The sequence below is a fragment of the Balaenoptera physalus genome (assembly GCF_965194825.1).
Source record: "Balaenoptera physalus genome assembly, chromosome: 5".
Taxonomy (NCBI): Eukaryota; Metazoa; Chordata; class Mammalia; order Artiodactyla; family Balaenopteridae; genus Balaenoptera; species Balaenoptera physalus.
The window spans coordinates 60,331,058-60,347,463 of record NC_138884.1 but is presented as its reverse complement, the minus strand read 5'-3'; the positions used below and the strand labels follow the sequence as shown (position 1 = coordinate 60,347,463).

The following is a 16,406-nucleotide window of genomic DNA, read 5'->3' as shown; positions in this document are numbered from 1 at the left end:
CCTTAGTTGTTGAGCTGAACCTGCTCCGGAGAGTTTGTTCCCCTGCTCAGTTCCAAGCTCTGATCATCGTTGGAGAGTCAGTGCTTGCTCACCTGTCCCGGAGGTGGAGCTGGGGTCGGAGACAAGCGCGGGAGGAGGGGCGCACACGCTCCTGCCCGGGCGGGGCTCCCTCTGCGCCGGGCAGTGCCCCGCCCACGAACAGCAAGCCCAAGAAACTGTTAATTATTACTCCTTTTGGCTACAGCAGGGAAGTGTTAGAAACCTGAGCCACTCCCTGTGCCTCAGTGCATGTTGGGAGTGTTTACTTTCTTTCTTCGGAGCCACTGATAGGAACTCTCCTTTGCTCCCTGTCACACATCTTGAGGACAAGTGAATTGACATGCTGGTTAACGCTTTAACCTCTGAACTGGCCGGATTCTAATCTCTCCTCTCTAGTCTGTAGAGAAATAGTCTTCAAGAAATGACACCGACTAGGACTGAATGTCATTATTCACATGTCTTTCTTTTGAAAATTTTCTCTTTTAATCAGAAATTTCTTAATTCCCCCCCTTGTTCTTTTGCCACCTCCTTTCCTTACTGGCACCTTTTCACCCAGAGCGGTGGTTCTCCCACTCCGAGCAAACCAGAGGCACCTCCGTATCTTGCTAAACCCTCATAACCCATGGGCCTCAGCACCTATGAGTCTCTGATCTAGTAGATCTAGGGTAGATGGTGGGTATGTTTTAAATAAGCTTCACAGAAGAATCTGGTAGACATCAAAATTTCAAAACTATTGTAATAAAAGTATGCAAGAGGAAATGAATAGTAATTTAGTCACTACCTAGTGAACTGTGTTTGGAGACTGCTTTTCCTTAATACCTCTAATTTTAAAAAAGGCACTAAAGTCTAGTTAACTAGACTTATTATGGTGATGATTTCATAATATATGTAAATATTGAATCATTATGTTGTATACCTGCAACTAGTATAATATTATATGTCAATCATACCTCAATTGAAAAGAAAGGAATGGATAAAGGAACTGACAGTTTTTTTAAAAAAAAGAGCTCCCTCTTTGAAAACTACCAAATTTACTTAAAATTAGTAAAATCAGACCCCAAAAAAGGGCACCAAAAACTTAGAGACACTCAGATGACAGATGCTCTGGAAATAGTGCTTTTATTTACACTCACACAAATGCACTTTTTGGTATCTTTGGTACTTTACCTGTTTCCTATGTAAAGCACTTTGATCATGAAAAAAGAAAAAAAGGTTATTTTACAAGAATAAACCTCAGAGCCCTCAAAAGGAATTAAATATAATTCCTACAATGAGTTGAATAGGCAGAGTTGATTTCTGGTGTCCTGTGTATTCAAATGTCAAATTAACAGACTGACCGTCACTCTAGATTTGCAGGTTACATGTTTGATATAGGACTTGAAGGATTCTCTGTGTTCGAAAGGTCAGACAGTTTATCTAGTTAACTTGTCATGTGTGGAGACCAGGGATGATCAGACTGACCATTCCTTGGGCTATTTTAATAAACTGAACAGGCAAATGGGCTTATTGGATCACAATCAAACCTTCTACAACCTCATATATGAGGACAGTGTGACCTGGTATTACCTGTGGGGATTCATTTGATGGCCACGTTGGCCTTACAACCCCCCGTTTGTGACTGCTGGTATGGACTGACCTTTGAATGATGACTAACAGGAGCTGCAGTGTCCACAGCTCTTAGGCTCCAGAATGTCTTTGTTCAAATCCATGCCCCACTCCCATTGCCTGCATTTCTTTATTATCAGTATCCGAGAAACCTTGTTTTGCCTTTTTTATCTGCAAGCATCCTTGAAGCCTTTATTCCGATTACTCGTTTTCAACTGGTTTCCTTTCACTAGTTTCAGTGATTCCTTTTGTTCTGGAGTACTTAACCTTTCATAAATATGTAATTTTTATTTTGTAATATAAAAAATACGTAGTTGCACATGTGGAAAATATGAAAAGCACAGATATGTAGAGGAAAAAAATCACCTACAATTCCATCTCTCAAGTATAGTTACCAAGAACAGTTTGGTGAATGTCTTTTTTTTTTTTTTTTTATAATAATAGCAGTAATAGCTTCCATTCTTTTTTTTTTAATTTTTGGCTGTGTTGGGTCGTTTCTGTGCAAGGGCTTTCTCTAGTTGCGGCGAGTGGGGGCCACTCTTCATCGCGGTGCGCAGGCCTCTCACTGTCGCAGCCTCTCGTTGCGGAGCACAGGCTCCAGACGCGCAGGCTCAGTAGTTGTGGCGCACAGGCCCAGTTGCTCCGTGGCATGTGGGATCTTCCCAGACCAGGGCTCGAACCCGTGTCCCCTGCATTGGCAGGCAGATTCTCAACCACTGCGCCAGCAGGGAAGCCCTGGTGAATGTCTTTATTGACATACTTTCTCTATGGATATTTACCAAAATGCTATTACATTTGCTTATTGTTTTATAACCTGCTTTTATCACATTAAACATATTATGAACAATTTACCACATGTCAGTTTTTTTTCTGCAATATGTTTTTAACTAGCTGCACTGTATTACACCATATGGATATACCATTATTTATTTAATCAGTTCCCTACTGAGAAATTTATATTACTATAAACAACGCTGTAGTAAATGTTGTATGCAATTGCACACAACCACGATTATGCCTTTTAGACATTTCAAAAAATGAAGTTGCCAGATGAAAGGTAATGCACATTTTTATAGAATTTCTCTGAAGTGTCAATTTTATACTCCTGGAGTAACTCTTGGATTATTTTTCTTCTTTTAAACATTTCCTTATTTGAAAGGTAAAAAAATCATATCCTATTTTAAATATGTATATTATTGATTACCTATAAGACTGAACCCACATTTAGACTGACCCTGCATTTTTGCTTTTTGTTTATTGTACTCTTTGTTCATTTTTTCTGTATTGATTTCTAAGATCTCTTTATATATTAATCACATCAACATATTGTCATATATGCTGTGACTATATTTCCCAGTATTATTTGCCTTTTAATTTTGTTTTCGGTAATTTTTGACCTACAAAAGTTTAAAAGTTTAGTTATTAAATTTATTACTATTTTTCTTTATTGCTTATAACTCAGTGTTAAAACGCTTTCCCATCCTTAAAGTATATATATATATATATATATTTTTTTTCTTCTAGTTTATTTATTTAGAGATTATTTATTTATTAAATTTAACATTTCAACCCATCTGGACTTTATGATGCTAACAACAGTGATATTTAAATCTAAATTAATTTTTAAAAATTATTAGTTATTAACCAAGTAGGATTTATTGAATAATTATAGATTATAAATTCCACAAGGTAAGGACTATGTCTCCTGCTCTGTTTTATCTCCAAAGCCTAGCACATGACTAGCAGGTTCATTGTTAACTCAGGCCGAAGTTTTATTTGTTTATTCACTTATTTACTTATTTATATATTTAATTGAGATATAGTTGATTTACAATATTATATTAGTTTCAGGTGTACAACATAGTGATTAAAAATTTTTATAGGTTATACTCCATCTAAAGTTATTATAAAATATTGGCTATATTCCCTGTGCTGTCTAACATATCCTGTAGCTCATTTATTCTATACATAGTAGTTTGTACCTCTTAATCCCCTACCCCTATCTTTCTCCTCTCCCTACCGGTAACCACTAGTTTGTTCTCAATATCTGTCAGTCTATTTCTTCAGGCCAAATGTTTAATAGTCACTCGATTCTTTTCTTTCCGTCCTTCCACTCCCAGCAAGTCTTGAAGTTGTATCTTAGTCTCTGCATCTCCACTACCTGCTAGATTAGGCAGTATCACTTCTTGCTCAGATACTACAAATGGCGTCCTAACTGGTCTTTCTGCCTGTACTCTTGTCCCACAGTAGTCCATTCTCCACCTGTAGCCAGTGTAATCTCCTATAAACAAAAACCAGATCACAATGCCACCTTTCATCTCCTTTGCTGAAAACCTTTCTGCCAGTTGTCCCCTGTATCTGGGATAAAATCTAGATCTGAACTCCCTACATCTTTGACCTTACTGATTCTCTGCTCTCCTGGTACTGACTCTCTCTTGCTGTCCTGGTTTGATTTTTGTTCCTGGGACAGACCAAGCTGGTTCTTGCCTCACTGCCTTTGCATTTGGTATTGTCTCTGCCAAGAAAGCTCTGCTCTTGTCACGGCTTCTTTCCTTTCATTTTTTTTTTTTTTTCCCTCAAATGTTACTCCTCGGAGAGGCCTCCCATGACCACTCTATTTTTAATTTTTATTTATTTTGAACATCTTTATTGGAGTATAATTGCTTTACAATGGTGTGTTAGTTTCTGCTTTATAACAAAGTGAATCAGCTATATGTATACATATATCCCCATATCCCCTCCCGCTTGGGTCTCCCTCCCTCCCACCCTACCTATCCCAACCCTCTAGGTGGTCACAAAGCACTGAGCTGATCTCCCTGTGCTATGCGGCTCCTTCCCACTAGCTATCTATTTTATATTTGGTAGTGTATATATGTCAATGCCACTCTCTTACTTCGTCCCAGCTTACCCTTCTCCCTCCCCGTGTCCTCAAGTCCATTCTCTACATCTGCGTCTTTATTCCTGTCCTGCCCCTAGGTTCTTCAGAACCTTTTTTTTTTTTTAGATTCCATATATATGTGTTAGCATATGGTATTTATTTTTATCTTTCTGACTTACTTCACTCTGTATGACAGACTCTAGGTCCATCCCCCTCACTACAAATAACTCAGTTTCATTTCTTTTTATGGCTGAGTAATATTCCACTGTATATATGTGCCACATTTTCTTTATCCATTCATCTGTTGATGGACACTTAGGTTGCTTCCATGTCCTGGCTATTGTAAATAGTGCTGCAATGAACATTGGACCACTCTATTTAAATAAGTCCTCCAGTCTTTCTCTATCACAGTCCCCTGTTTTATTGCATTAATGGCAATTGTTTTCACTATCTGAATGTATTTTGCTGTTCTGTTTATTATTGAATATATATTTATTGTTTTGGGTGACCTGTTTGTTTTACATCTCCTCTCATTAAAAATAGGATCTAAGAGAACAGGGACCTTGACTTCTAGATTCAGTGTTCTGTCCTCAGTGCCTAGAACAATGCCAGGTCCATGTCAAAGGCTAAAGAAACATTGGTTCATGATCAATTCATGGTGGCTTAATAAATATGTGTTGAGGAAAAAAATCAAGATCATATTTTTTCTGATTTGAAGTGATACTTTTATCTAGTACTAAGGGCATATATATTTTAAAACATGACTCTAGAATTTATAATTTTTTCCATTGACCTATCTAGTTATACTGGCATTGGTTCCATATTATTATAAGAGCTTCATAGTACAACTTAACCTCTGGCAGTATAACCTGATCATCATTTATTTCTAAAATTTTCTGGGTTATTCTAGCTTTGTGATACATAAATAGCTGCTCACTATAACATAAATAGTTTACATTTAGTGATTTCATGATTTTCCGTTGTCATTGGCAATTCTCCTAGGCCAGTAGGCTAATCCATATTAGCCAATAATCCAGTTAATGACTTCAGGTCTAGGGGATAAAGGATCCTAAAAGTAGATATTTTTCTTGTTTGATACTTTATTTTAGGACATTGAAGTGAATGGTGGTTTGACTGCAATAATAGCTCTCATTTGTTCCTGCTTCCCTGTATCCCTTGGAAGGACTTTCTTACACTGGTTCTGGGCTTGGCCATATGATTTGCTTTGGTCAATGGGTCAGTACCCAGTGATGTAAGCAGAGGCTTGAAGACTAATTGTGCACTGGCACATACCCTTTTATTGCTCTTGGGGCCCTGAACAACCCTATGAACAAGCCTGGGCTAGCCTGTAGGATGATGAGAGACCCTTGGCTCAGTTGTTTTATTACGCCAGCTGACAGCCTAAAAGGAGAGTCAGTAAGCTAACCTGCAGCTGACTGAAGACCCATAACAGAGCTCAACTGAGAACAGCAGAACTGCCCACCTGAGCCCAGCCCAAATTTCTGATCCACAGAACTATGATCTGCATCAATGGCTGTTGCGTTAAGCCACTAAGTTTTGGGTGGTATGTTTTAGGGCACAGGTTAACTGATACATCTGGTGTGTTTTTCTCACACATGTACACACATGCACACATACATGAACATGCGTACACACTAATATATTATTACTTGGAAAGTGAGAGAAATCTTAGGATCACAATGTGTTCTTAATATAATTCTGCTGCAGGGATACAATCACCCACAGAAATGGCACAGAAAAGGAGAAAAAAAGAGATGTGTATAATTAGAATGGGTCATTTCTACATCCCACTAAATCACTCCTGAAAAATATTTAGAGCTGATTGCAACTGGAAGAAAATACAAAGAGAAGAACAAATTGCCTGATTCTAACACTATGACCCAATTGCTGTGGGTCACTCATACCAGTTTGTTTCATAGCCTACACCTTGTTAGGTGTCTGAGGTTGCACTGGAAGCCAAGGCTACGCACTAAATGAAGTAAAAAAAGGAAGCAGAGGAGCTCCAAACAATGAGGGGACTCCCAGTAAAAACCTAACTAGAAATTGCCTTAATAAGGAAGCCAGGCATTGATAAGGCAACATGATAAATTACTTTTCCAATATGTAAAGCTTAAAATAAATACATTTTACATTTGGGAATTTTGCCATAGAGATCTTAATAAATTATAATAACAACATTAATTCTCTGGGAAAAATCCCAACATCGCTCTTGAATTTGAAGAATAAACCATCATTTCCTGTTTAAATTAAGAAACATTTAATTGCTTTTTTAATAAAAACAAAGACTTTAGAACTTTGACTTTTTAAAAAATTGTTGAGAAAAATAAGATAAGGGAGGGGAAATTCCCTTCTAAAATTCCCCTAAAAATTTAATTAAAGTAATGCTGTTATTAATGTGCAGGTCATTTAAAAACTTTTATATAGTTGATGAATTTTTTAAAAACCTCACTCTTCTGTAGTTATTGTATATTTTGTACTTATACTGACTTTTGAATCAGGCTCTAGTTTGTCCTAATCATGGGCATAAATGCCACACAACTGCTTTTACAATTTGAACAATGAAAAACATTATATTAATTGAGAAGTGATAAAATAATTTCCATTTCTAATGCATTTTCTTTCTCCTCTGAGAGACAGTTTCTTATCTTCAATATGGACTGTTTTTCAATAGTGTAATGGCCAGTGGAAAGCATTCAGCTTAGTCAGACATTGAAAAATTACTGGAATGTAAGGTTGATCTAACCGGGACATCTGTCACCCCATTGATCACAAGGGTTGATATAGCTGATCTGGCTGGCTAGGTGGTGTCCCCTTTCTCCCTCACCCCTCCATGAATGTCCCTCCTGCAGCTGCATGCTCCCCTAGGTGAAAGAAGGTGACCTTCCCCTACATAGGCAGACCGTTCTTTGGTCAGGGGTATATGAGTAGCTGTGCTCCCCTGCTGGAATTACCCAACAATCTCTCAAGGTGCATTTATAGGAAAACATAGGGCAGTCATGTTTTCAAGACTCCAGACACATCTGAATGAGGCACACATGTAGCAGTCTGCCTTTCTTTTCGAAAAACAGAAAAGGAAAAAGAAAAATTACTTTGTGCCAGGCAGGTGCAGAAATGGTCATACAAAGATGAATAAGACAATCTCTGCCCTCAAGGAACTAAAAATCTTCAACATCTAGATGGACTCCATTCAGTCTTCTCTGCCACAGGAGAAAAGAGATTTCAAAGCACACATACTTCCAAAATTCAGTGACAGAAAGAAACACAGGGCATAGTGGTGTTTTTTTTTTGTTTTTTTTGTTTTTTAACATCTTTATTGAAGTATAATTGCCTTACAATGGTGTGTTAGCTTCTGCTTTATAACAAAGTGAATCAGTTATACATATACAATATGTTCCCATTTCTCTTCCCTCTTGCATCTCCCTCCCTCCCACCCTCCCCATCCCATCCCTCTAGGTGGTCACAAAGCACCGAGCTGATCTCCCTGTGCTATGCGGCTGCTTCCCACTAGTTATCTATTTTACATTTGGTAGTGTATATATGTCCATGACACTCTCTTACCCTGTCACATCTCACCCCACCCCCTCCCCATATCCTCAAGTCCATTCTCTAGTAGGTCTGTGTCTTTATTCCCGTCTTGCCACTAGGTTCTTCATGGCCTTTTTTTTTTTTTTTTTTTTCCCCTTAGATTCCGTATATATGTGTTAGCATACTGTATTTGTTTTTCTCTTTCTGACTTACTTCACTCTGTATGACAGACTCTAACTCCATCCACCTCATTACAAATACCTCCATTTCATTTCTTTTTATGGCTGAGTAATATTCCATTGTATATATGTGCCACATCTTCTTTATCCATTCATCTGTCGATGGACATTTAGATTGTTTCCATGTCCTGGCTATTGTAAATAGAGCTGCAATGAACATTTTGGTACATGACTCTTTTTGACCTATGGTTTTCTCAGGGTATATGCCCAGTAGTGGGATTGCTGGGTCGTATGGTAGTTCTATTTGTAGTTTTTTAAGGAACCTCCATACTGTTCTCCATAGTGGCTGTATCAATTTACATTCCCACCAACAGTGCAAGAGTGTTCCCTTTCCTCCACACCCTCTCCAGCATTTATTGTTTCTAGATTTTTTGATGATGGCCATTCTGACCGGTGTGAGATGATATCTCATTGTAGTTTTGATTTGCATTTCTCTAATGATTAATGATGTTGAGCATTCTTTCATGTGTCTGTAGGCCATCTGTATATCTTCTTTGGAGAAATGTCTATTTAGGTCTTCGGCCCATTTTTGGATTGGGTTGTTCGTTTTTTTGTTATTGAGCTGCATGAGCTGCTTGTAAATCTTGGAGATTAATCCTTTGTCAGTTGTTTCATTTGCAAATATTTTCTCCCATTGTGATGGTTGTCTTTTGGTCTTGTTTATGGTTTCCTTTGCTGTGCAAAAGCTTTTAAGTTTCATTAGGTCCCATTTGTTTATTTGTGTTCTTATTTCCATTTCTCTGGGAGCTGGGTCAAAAAGAATCTTGCTGTGATGTATGTCATAGAGTGTTCTGCCTATGTTTTCCTCTAAGAGTTTGATAGTGTCTGCCCTTACACTTAGGTCTTTAATCCATTTTGAGTTTATTTTTGTGCATGGTGTCAGGGAGTGTTCTATTTTCATACTTTTACATGTACCTGTCCAATTTTCCCAGCACCACTTATTGAAGAGGCTGTCTTTTCTCCACTGTATATGCTTGCCTCCTTTATCAAAAATAAGGTGCCCATATGTGTGTGGGTTTATCTCTGGGCTTTCTATCCTGTTCCATTGATCTATATTTCTGTTTTTGTGCCAGTACCAAACTGTCTTGATTACTGAAGCTTTGTAATATAGTCTGAAGTCAGGGAGCCTGATTCCCCCAGCTCCATTTTTCGTTCTCAAGATTGCTTTGGCTATTCGGGGTCTTTTGTGTTTCCATACAAATTGTGAAATTTTTTGTTCTAGTTCTGTGAAAAATGCCAGTGGTAGTTTGATAGGGATTGCATTGAATCTGTAGATTGCTTTGGGTAGTAGAGTCATTTTCACAATGTTGATTCTTCCAATCCAGGAACATGGTATATCTCTCCATCTATTTGTATCATCTTTAATTTCTTTCATCAGTGTCTTATAATTTTCTGCATACAGGTCTTTTGTCTCCTTAAGTAGGTTTATTCCTAGATATTTTATTCTTTTTGTTGCAATGGTAAATGGGAGTGTTTTCTTAATTTCACTTTCAGATTTTTCGTCATTAGTGTATAGAAATGCAAGAGATTTCTGTGCATTAATTTTGTATCCTGCTACTTTACCAAATTCATTGATTAGCTCTAGGAGTTTTCTGGTAGCATCTTTAGGATTCTCTATGTATAGTATCATGTCATCTGCAAATAGTGACAGCTTTACTTCTTCTTTTCCGATTTGGATTCCTTTTATTTCTTTGTCTTCTCTGATTGCTGTGGCTAACACTTCCAAAACTATGTTGAATAATAGTGGTGAGAGTGGGCAACCTTGTCTTGTTCCTGATCTTAGTGGAAATGGTTTCAGTTTTTCACCATTGAGGACAATGTTGGCTGTGGGTTTGTCATATATGGCCTTTATTATGTTGAGGAAAGTTCCCTCTATGCCTACTTTCTGCAGGGCTTTTATCATAAATGGGTGTTGAATTTTGTCGAAAGCTTTCTCTGCATCTATTGAGATGATCATATGGTTTTTCTCCTTCAGTTTGTTAATATGATGTATCACATTGATTGATTTGCGTATATTGAAGAATCCTTGCATTCCTGGGATAAACCCCACTTGATCATGGTGTATGATCCTTTTAATGTGCTGTTGGATTCTGTTTGCTAGTATTTTGTTGAGGATTTTTGCATCTATGTTCATCAGTGATATTGGCCTGTAGTTTTCTTTCTTTGTGACATCTTTGTCTGGTTTTGGTATCAGGGTGATGGTGGCCTCGTAGAATGAGTTTGGGAGTGTTCCTCCCTCTGCAATATTTTGGAAGAGTTTGAGAAGGATAGGTGTTAGCTCTTCTCTAAATGTTTGATAGAATTCACCTGTGAAGCCATCTGGTCCTGGGCTTTTGTTTGTTGGAAGGTTTTTAATCACAGTTTCAATTTCAGTGCTTGTGATTGGTCTGTTCATATTTTCTATTTCTTCCTGGTTCAGTCTCGGCAGTTTGTGCATTTCTAAGAATCTGTCCATTTCTTCCAGGTTGTCCATTTTATTGGCATAGAGTTGTTTGTAGTAATCTCTCATGATCTTTTGTATTTCTGCAGTGTCAGTGGTTACTTCTCCTTTTTCATTTCTAATTCTATTGATCTGAGTCTTCTCCCTTTTTCTCTTGATGAGTCTGGCTAATGGTTTATCAATTTTGTTTATCTTCTCAAAGAACCAGCTTTTAGTTTCATTGATTTTTGCTATTGTTTCCTTCATTTCTTTTTCATTTATTTCTGACCTGATCTTTATAATTTCTTTCCTTCTGCTGGCTTTGGGGTTTTTTTGTTCTTCTTTCTCTAATTGCTTTAGGTGCAAGGTTAGGTTGTTTATTCGAGATGTTTCCTGTTTCTTGAGGTAGGCTTGTATTGCTATAAACTTCCCTCTTAGCACTGCTTTTGCTGCGTCCCATAGGTTTTGGGTCGTCGTATCTCCATTGTCATTTGTTTCTAGGTATTTTTTGATTTCCCCTTTGATTTCTTCAGTGATCACTTCGTTATTAAGTAATGTATTGTGTAGCCTCCATGTGTTTGTATTTTTTACAGGTCTTTTCCTGTAATTGATATCTAGTCTCATAGCGTTGTGGTCGGAAAAGATACTTGATACGATTTCAATTTTCTTAAATTTACCAAGGCTTGATTTGTGACCCAAGATATGATCTATCCTGGAGAATGTTCCATGAGCACTTGAGAAAAATGTGTATTCTGTTGTTTTTGGATGGAATGTCCTATAAATATCAATTAAGTCCATCTTGTTTAATGTATCATTTAAAGCTTGTGTTTCCTTATTTATTTTCATTTTGGATGATCTGTCCATTGGTGAGAGTGGGGTGTTAAAGTCCCCTACTATGATTGTGTTGCTGTCGATTTCCCCTTTTATGGCTGTTAGTATTTGCCTTATGTATTGAGGTGCTCCTATGTTGGGTGCATAAATATTTACAATTGTTATACCTTCCTCTTGTATCGATCCCTTGATCATTATATAGTGTCCTTCTTTGTCTCTTGTAATAGTCTTTATTTTAAAGTCTATTTTGTCTGATATGAGAATTGCTACTCCAGCTTTCTTTTGATTTCCATTTGCATGGAATATCTTTTTCCATCCCCTCACTTTCAGTCTATATGTGTCTCTAGGTCTGAAGTGGGTCTCTTGTAGACAGCATATATATGGGTCTTGTTTTTGTATCCATTCAGCCAGCCTGTGTCTTTTGGTGGGAGCATTTAATCCATTTACATTCAAGGTAATTATCGATATGTATGTTCCTATTCCCATTTTCTTAAATGTTTTGGGTTTGTTATTGTAGGTGTTTTCCTTCTCTTGTGTTTCTTGCCTAGAGAACTTCCTTTGGCATTTGTTGTAAAGCTGGTTTGGTGGTGCTGAACTCTCTCAGCTTTTGCTTGTCTGTAAAGGTTTTAATTTCTCCATCGAATCTGAATGAGATCCTTGCTGGGTAGTGTAATCTTGGTTGCAGGTTTTTCTCCTTCATCACTTTAAGTATATCCTGCCACTCCCTTCTGGCTTGCAGAGTTTCTGCTGAAAGATCAGATGTTAACCTTATGGGGATTCCCTTGTGTGTTATTTGTTTTTTTTCCCTTGCTGCCTTTAATATGTTTTCCTTATATTTAATTTTTGACAGTTTGATTAATATGTGTCTTGGTGTGTTTCTCCTTGGGTTTATTCTGTATGGGACTCTCTGTGCTTCCAGGACTTGATTAACTATTTCCTTTCCCATATTAGGGAAGTTTTCAACTATAATCTCTTCAAATATCTTCTCAGTCCCTTTCTTTTTCTCTTCTTCTTCTGGGACCCCTATAATTCGAATGTTGGCGCGTTTAATGTTGTCCCAGAGGTCTCTGAGACTGTCCTCAGTTCTTTTCATTCTTTTTTCTTTATCCTGCTCTGCAGTAGTTATTTCCACCATTTTATCTTCCAGGTCACTTATCCTTTCTTCTGCCTCAGTTATTCTGCTATTGATCCCATCTAGAGTATTTTTAATTTCATTTATTGTGGTTTTCATCATTGCTTGGTTCCTCTTTAGTTCTTCTACGTCCTTGTTAAATGTTTCTTGCATTTTGTCTATTCTATTTCCAAGATTTTGGATCATCCTTACAATCATTATTCTGAATTCTTTTTCAGGTAGACTACCTATTTCCTCTTCATTTGTTAAGTCTGGTATGTTCTGACCCTGCTCCTTCATCTGCTGTGTGTTTTTCTGTCATCTCATTTTGCTTATCTTACTGTGTTTGGGGTCTCCTTTTCACAGGCTGCAGGTTCGTAGTTCCTGTTGTTTTTGGTATCTGTCCCCAGTGGCTAAGGTTGGTTCAGTGGGTTGTGTAGGCTTCCTGGTGGAGGGAACTAGTGCCTGAGCTCTGGTGGATGAGGTTGGATCTTGTCTTTCTGGTGGGCACGTCCACGTCTGGTGGTGTATTTTGGGGTGTCTGTGGCCTTATTATGATTTTAGGCAGCCTCTCTGCTAATGGATGGGGCTGTGTTCCTGTCTTGCTAGTTGTTTGGCATAGGGTGTCCAGCACTGTAGCTTGCTGGTCGTTGAGTGAAGCTGGGTCTTGATGTTGAGATGGAGATCTCTGAGAGATTTTTGCCGTTTGGTATTACGTGAAGCTGGGAGGTCTCTTGTGGACCAGTGTCCTGAAGTTGGCTCTCCCACCTCAGAGGCACGGCCCTGATGCCTGGCTGGAGCACCAAGAGCCTTTCGTCCACACGGAGATCTGAAGTCTGGATGCGGAGGACTTGAAATTTAGGGCCACTGTCCAGACAGCGGGGCTTCCTTGCAGCTTTGAGGATTCAGGATAGTTGGACTTCTTCTATGGTGACTCAGGGCTCTGAAGGTGAGTGTCCTCATCGATGACACAGAAGCTGCATCACCTTGGAAGTCATGCTCTGTCACTTTTGATGTCTTCTGCTGGCTATAATTGAGCCACAAGGCTCCCCAGCTTCAAGGGAGGGAATTAGCCTCTACCTCCTGACAGAGGGATGGCAAAGCTCTTTCAGCGTTTGTAGTCTATATTGCTTTCCATGGAATGCGTATTGCAGTAGCTGAGTCAGGTCGCAAACGTCATGGTGCCTTGGGTGAGCAGCGCACCCTCCACGTTTACGTCTGGTCAGGAGAGCCCCATAGTGGTGTTTTGATAGATTTTAAGAAGTAGAAGGCACAATGTTTTCTTAACAAATGGACCCTTCATTTAAATTAAAAACTTTTTAATAACATTTTTTATAACATTTTTAAAGATTATTTTCCAGTTACAGTTATTACAAAATATTGACTATGTTCCCTGTGTTGTACACTACATCCTTGAGTCTAACTTACCCCCATAGTTTGTACCTCCCATTGCCCCACCTCTATGTTGCCCCTGCCCCCAATGGAAACCACTAATTTGTTCTCTATATCTGTGAGTCGGCACCTGTTTTGTTGTATTCACTAGTTCGTTGTATTTTTTAGATTCCATATATAAGTGATATCATACAGTGTTTATCTTTCTCTGTCTGACTTCTTTCACTTAGCGTAATGCCCTTCAAGTTCATCCATGTTACTGCAAATGGCAAAACTTCGTTCCTTTTTATGGCTGAGTAGTATTCCATTGTATATATATACTACATCTTCTTTCCATTCATCTGTCAATGGACACTTAGGTTGCTTCCATATCTTGGCAATTTAAATAATGCTTCTATGATCATTGGGGTGCATGTATCTTTTTGAATTAGTGTTTTGGGTTTTTTTTTTTTTTGGATATATACCCAGGAGTGGAATTGCTGGATCATATGGTAGTTCTATTTTTAGTTCTTTGAGAAACCTCTATACTATATTATGCAGTGGCTGCACCAATTTTTTTTCCCACCAACAATGTACAAGTGTTTCCTTTTCTCCACATCCGCATCAACATGGAGTGGAAGAATTAATATTGTTAAAATGACCATACTACCCAAAGCAATCTACAGATTCAATGCAATCCCTATCAAAATCCCTATCAAAATGGTATTTTCCACATAACCAGAAAAATTAATTTTAAAAATTGTATGGAAACACAAAGACCCCAAATAACCAAAGCAATCTTGAGAAAGAAGAACAGAACTGGAGGAATCACACTCCCCGACTTCAGATTATACTCCAAAGCTACAGTAATCAAAAGAGTATGGTACTAACACAAAAACAGACACATAGATCAGTGGAACAGAATAGAGGGCCCAGAAATAAACCAACTCACTTGTGGTCAATTAATCTACAACAAAGGAGGCAAGAATATACAATGGAGAAAAGACAGTCTCTTCAATAAGTGGTGCAAGGAAAACTGGACAGATACATGTAAAAGAATGAAATTAGAACATTCTCTAACACCATATACAAAAATAAACTCAAAATGGATTAAAAACCTAAATGTAAGACCAGATATTCTAAAACTCCTAGAGGAAAACATAGGCAGAACACTCTCTGACATAAATTGTAGCAATATTTTTTTGATCCACCTCCTAAAGTAAAGGAAATAAGAGCAAAAATAAACAAATGGGATCTAATTAAACTTAAAAGCTTTTGCACAGCAAAGGAAACTGTCAACAAAACGAAAAGACAACTTACAGAATGGGAGAAAATATTTGCAAATGATATGACTGATAAGGGATTAATATTCAATATATATAAACAAATGTACTCAGTAAATGAAGAGAGAATCATTTTCAAATAAATGAAATGAGCAGTAGTCATTATCCCACCCTAAATGGTACTGCTTTTGAAAACTGATAATTGTGTACAAAACATAAAGAAATTCAATGGAATGTGACAGTGATTGCTGTTTTTCTAAATATGGCATTTAGCTAATTTGATCTGTATTCCATTCTGTTTCTCCATTCCTTCTCCCCCAACACACAGAGTTTTTGATACCATGTAAGACCTCTCTTCAAGTTTAGGAAAAGAACTAATAGTAATAATAATAATAATAATGTATGAAAAATTCAATTCCATGCAATAACAGCTTATAAGCAATTAAGATCAGTGTACTGAAACTTCAGTATAGTATTGTGTTGGCCAAAAAGTTCATTTGGGTTTTCCATAACAGAAAAACCCCAAACGAACTTTTTGGTCAACCCAATAGTTGAATGCTACTGAAAGTCAAGTTGTAACCTGGATGTTTTTTAAGGCAGTATTGTAATGATGACAATATTTCTAAACAAAAAATTGGAATATTTGATTGGACTCCTGGATAGAATACGTGAAATTAAGAATTTCCAAGGAAATCATGGACATATGATTATCAAACAAATAACACACTTTTCATTAATGCTGACTCTATATGATGTGCTCAAAGGTATCATACATAATGACAGACTTAAAAAAAATGTTCTAAACTATTAACTATTGTTTTTCTTAGAAGGATCCACAATTGCTTTCTGTCCCACCCTTAATAACCCTGGCTACTCCATCATACGTTCTAAGCATAGATGCTTGCATAATTTCAGAAAACAAGATATAGTTGAGTTTGTGTTGGTTACAGTCACAATATGCAGCTCCTGGAGCATATCCTGTTTGTGCTAAGGGATTCTTCTTGGGGTAAATTCTTGTGACATCACATAGATCACGGCATTTTGACAGAACTGGGTTAAACACTTAAGTAACTGTAATTATATA

At 37.6% G+C, this 16,406-nt stretch overlaps 1 protein-coding gene across 2 annotated transcripts in view; it reads right to left on the bottom strand.

Moving 5' to 3' along the window:
* Positions 1–7,818, bottom strand: part of RASSF6 (Ras association domain family member 6) — a 67,842-nt gene extending 60,024 nt beyond the window's left edge. For both annotated transcript variants that reach the window (XM_082463916.1, XM_082463917.1), the window contains exon 1: positions 2–7,818. The gene's annotated coding sequence lies outside the window, so the exon portion shown is untranslated. The remainder of the gene's footprint in view (position 1) is intronic.
* Positions 7,819–16,406: the final 8,588 nt, after the last annotated feature.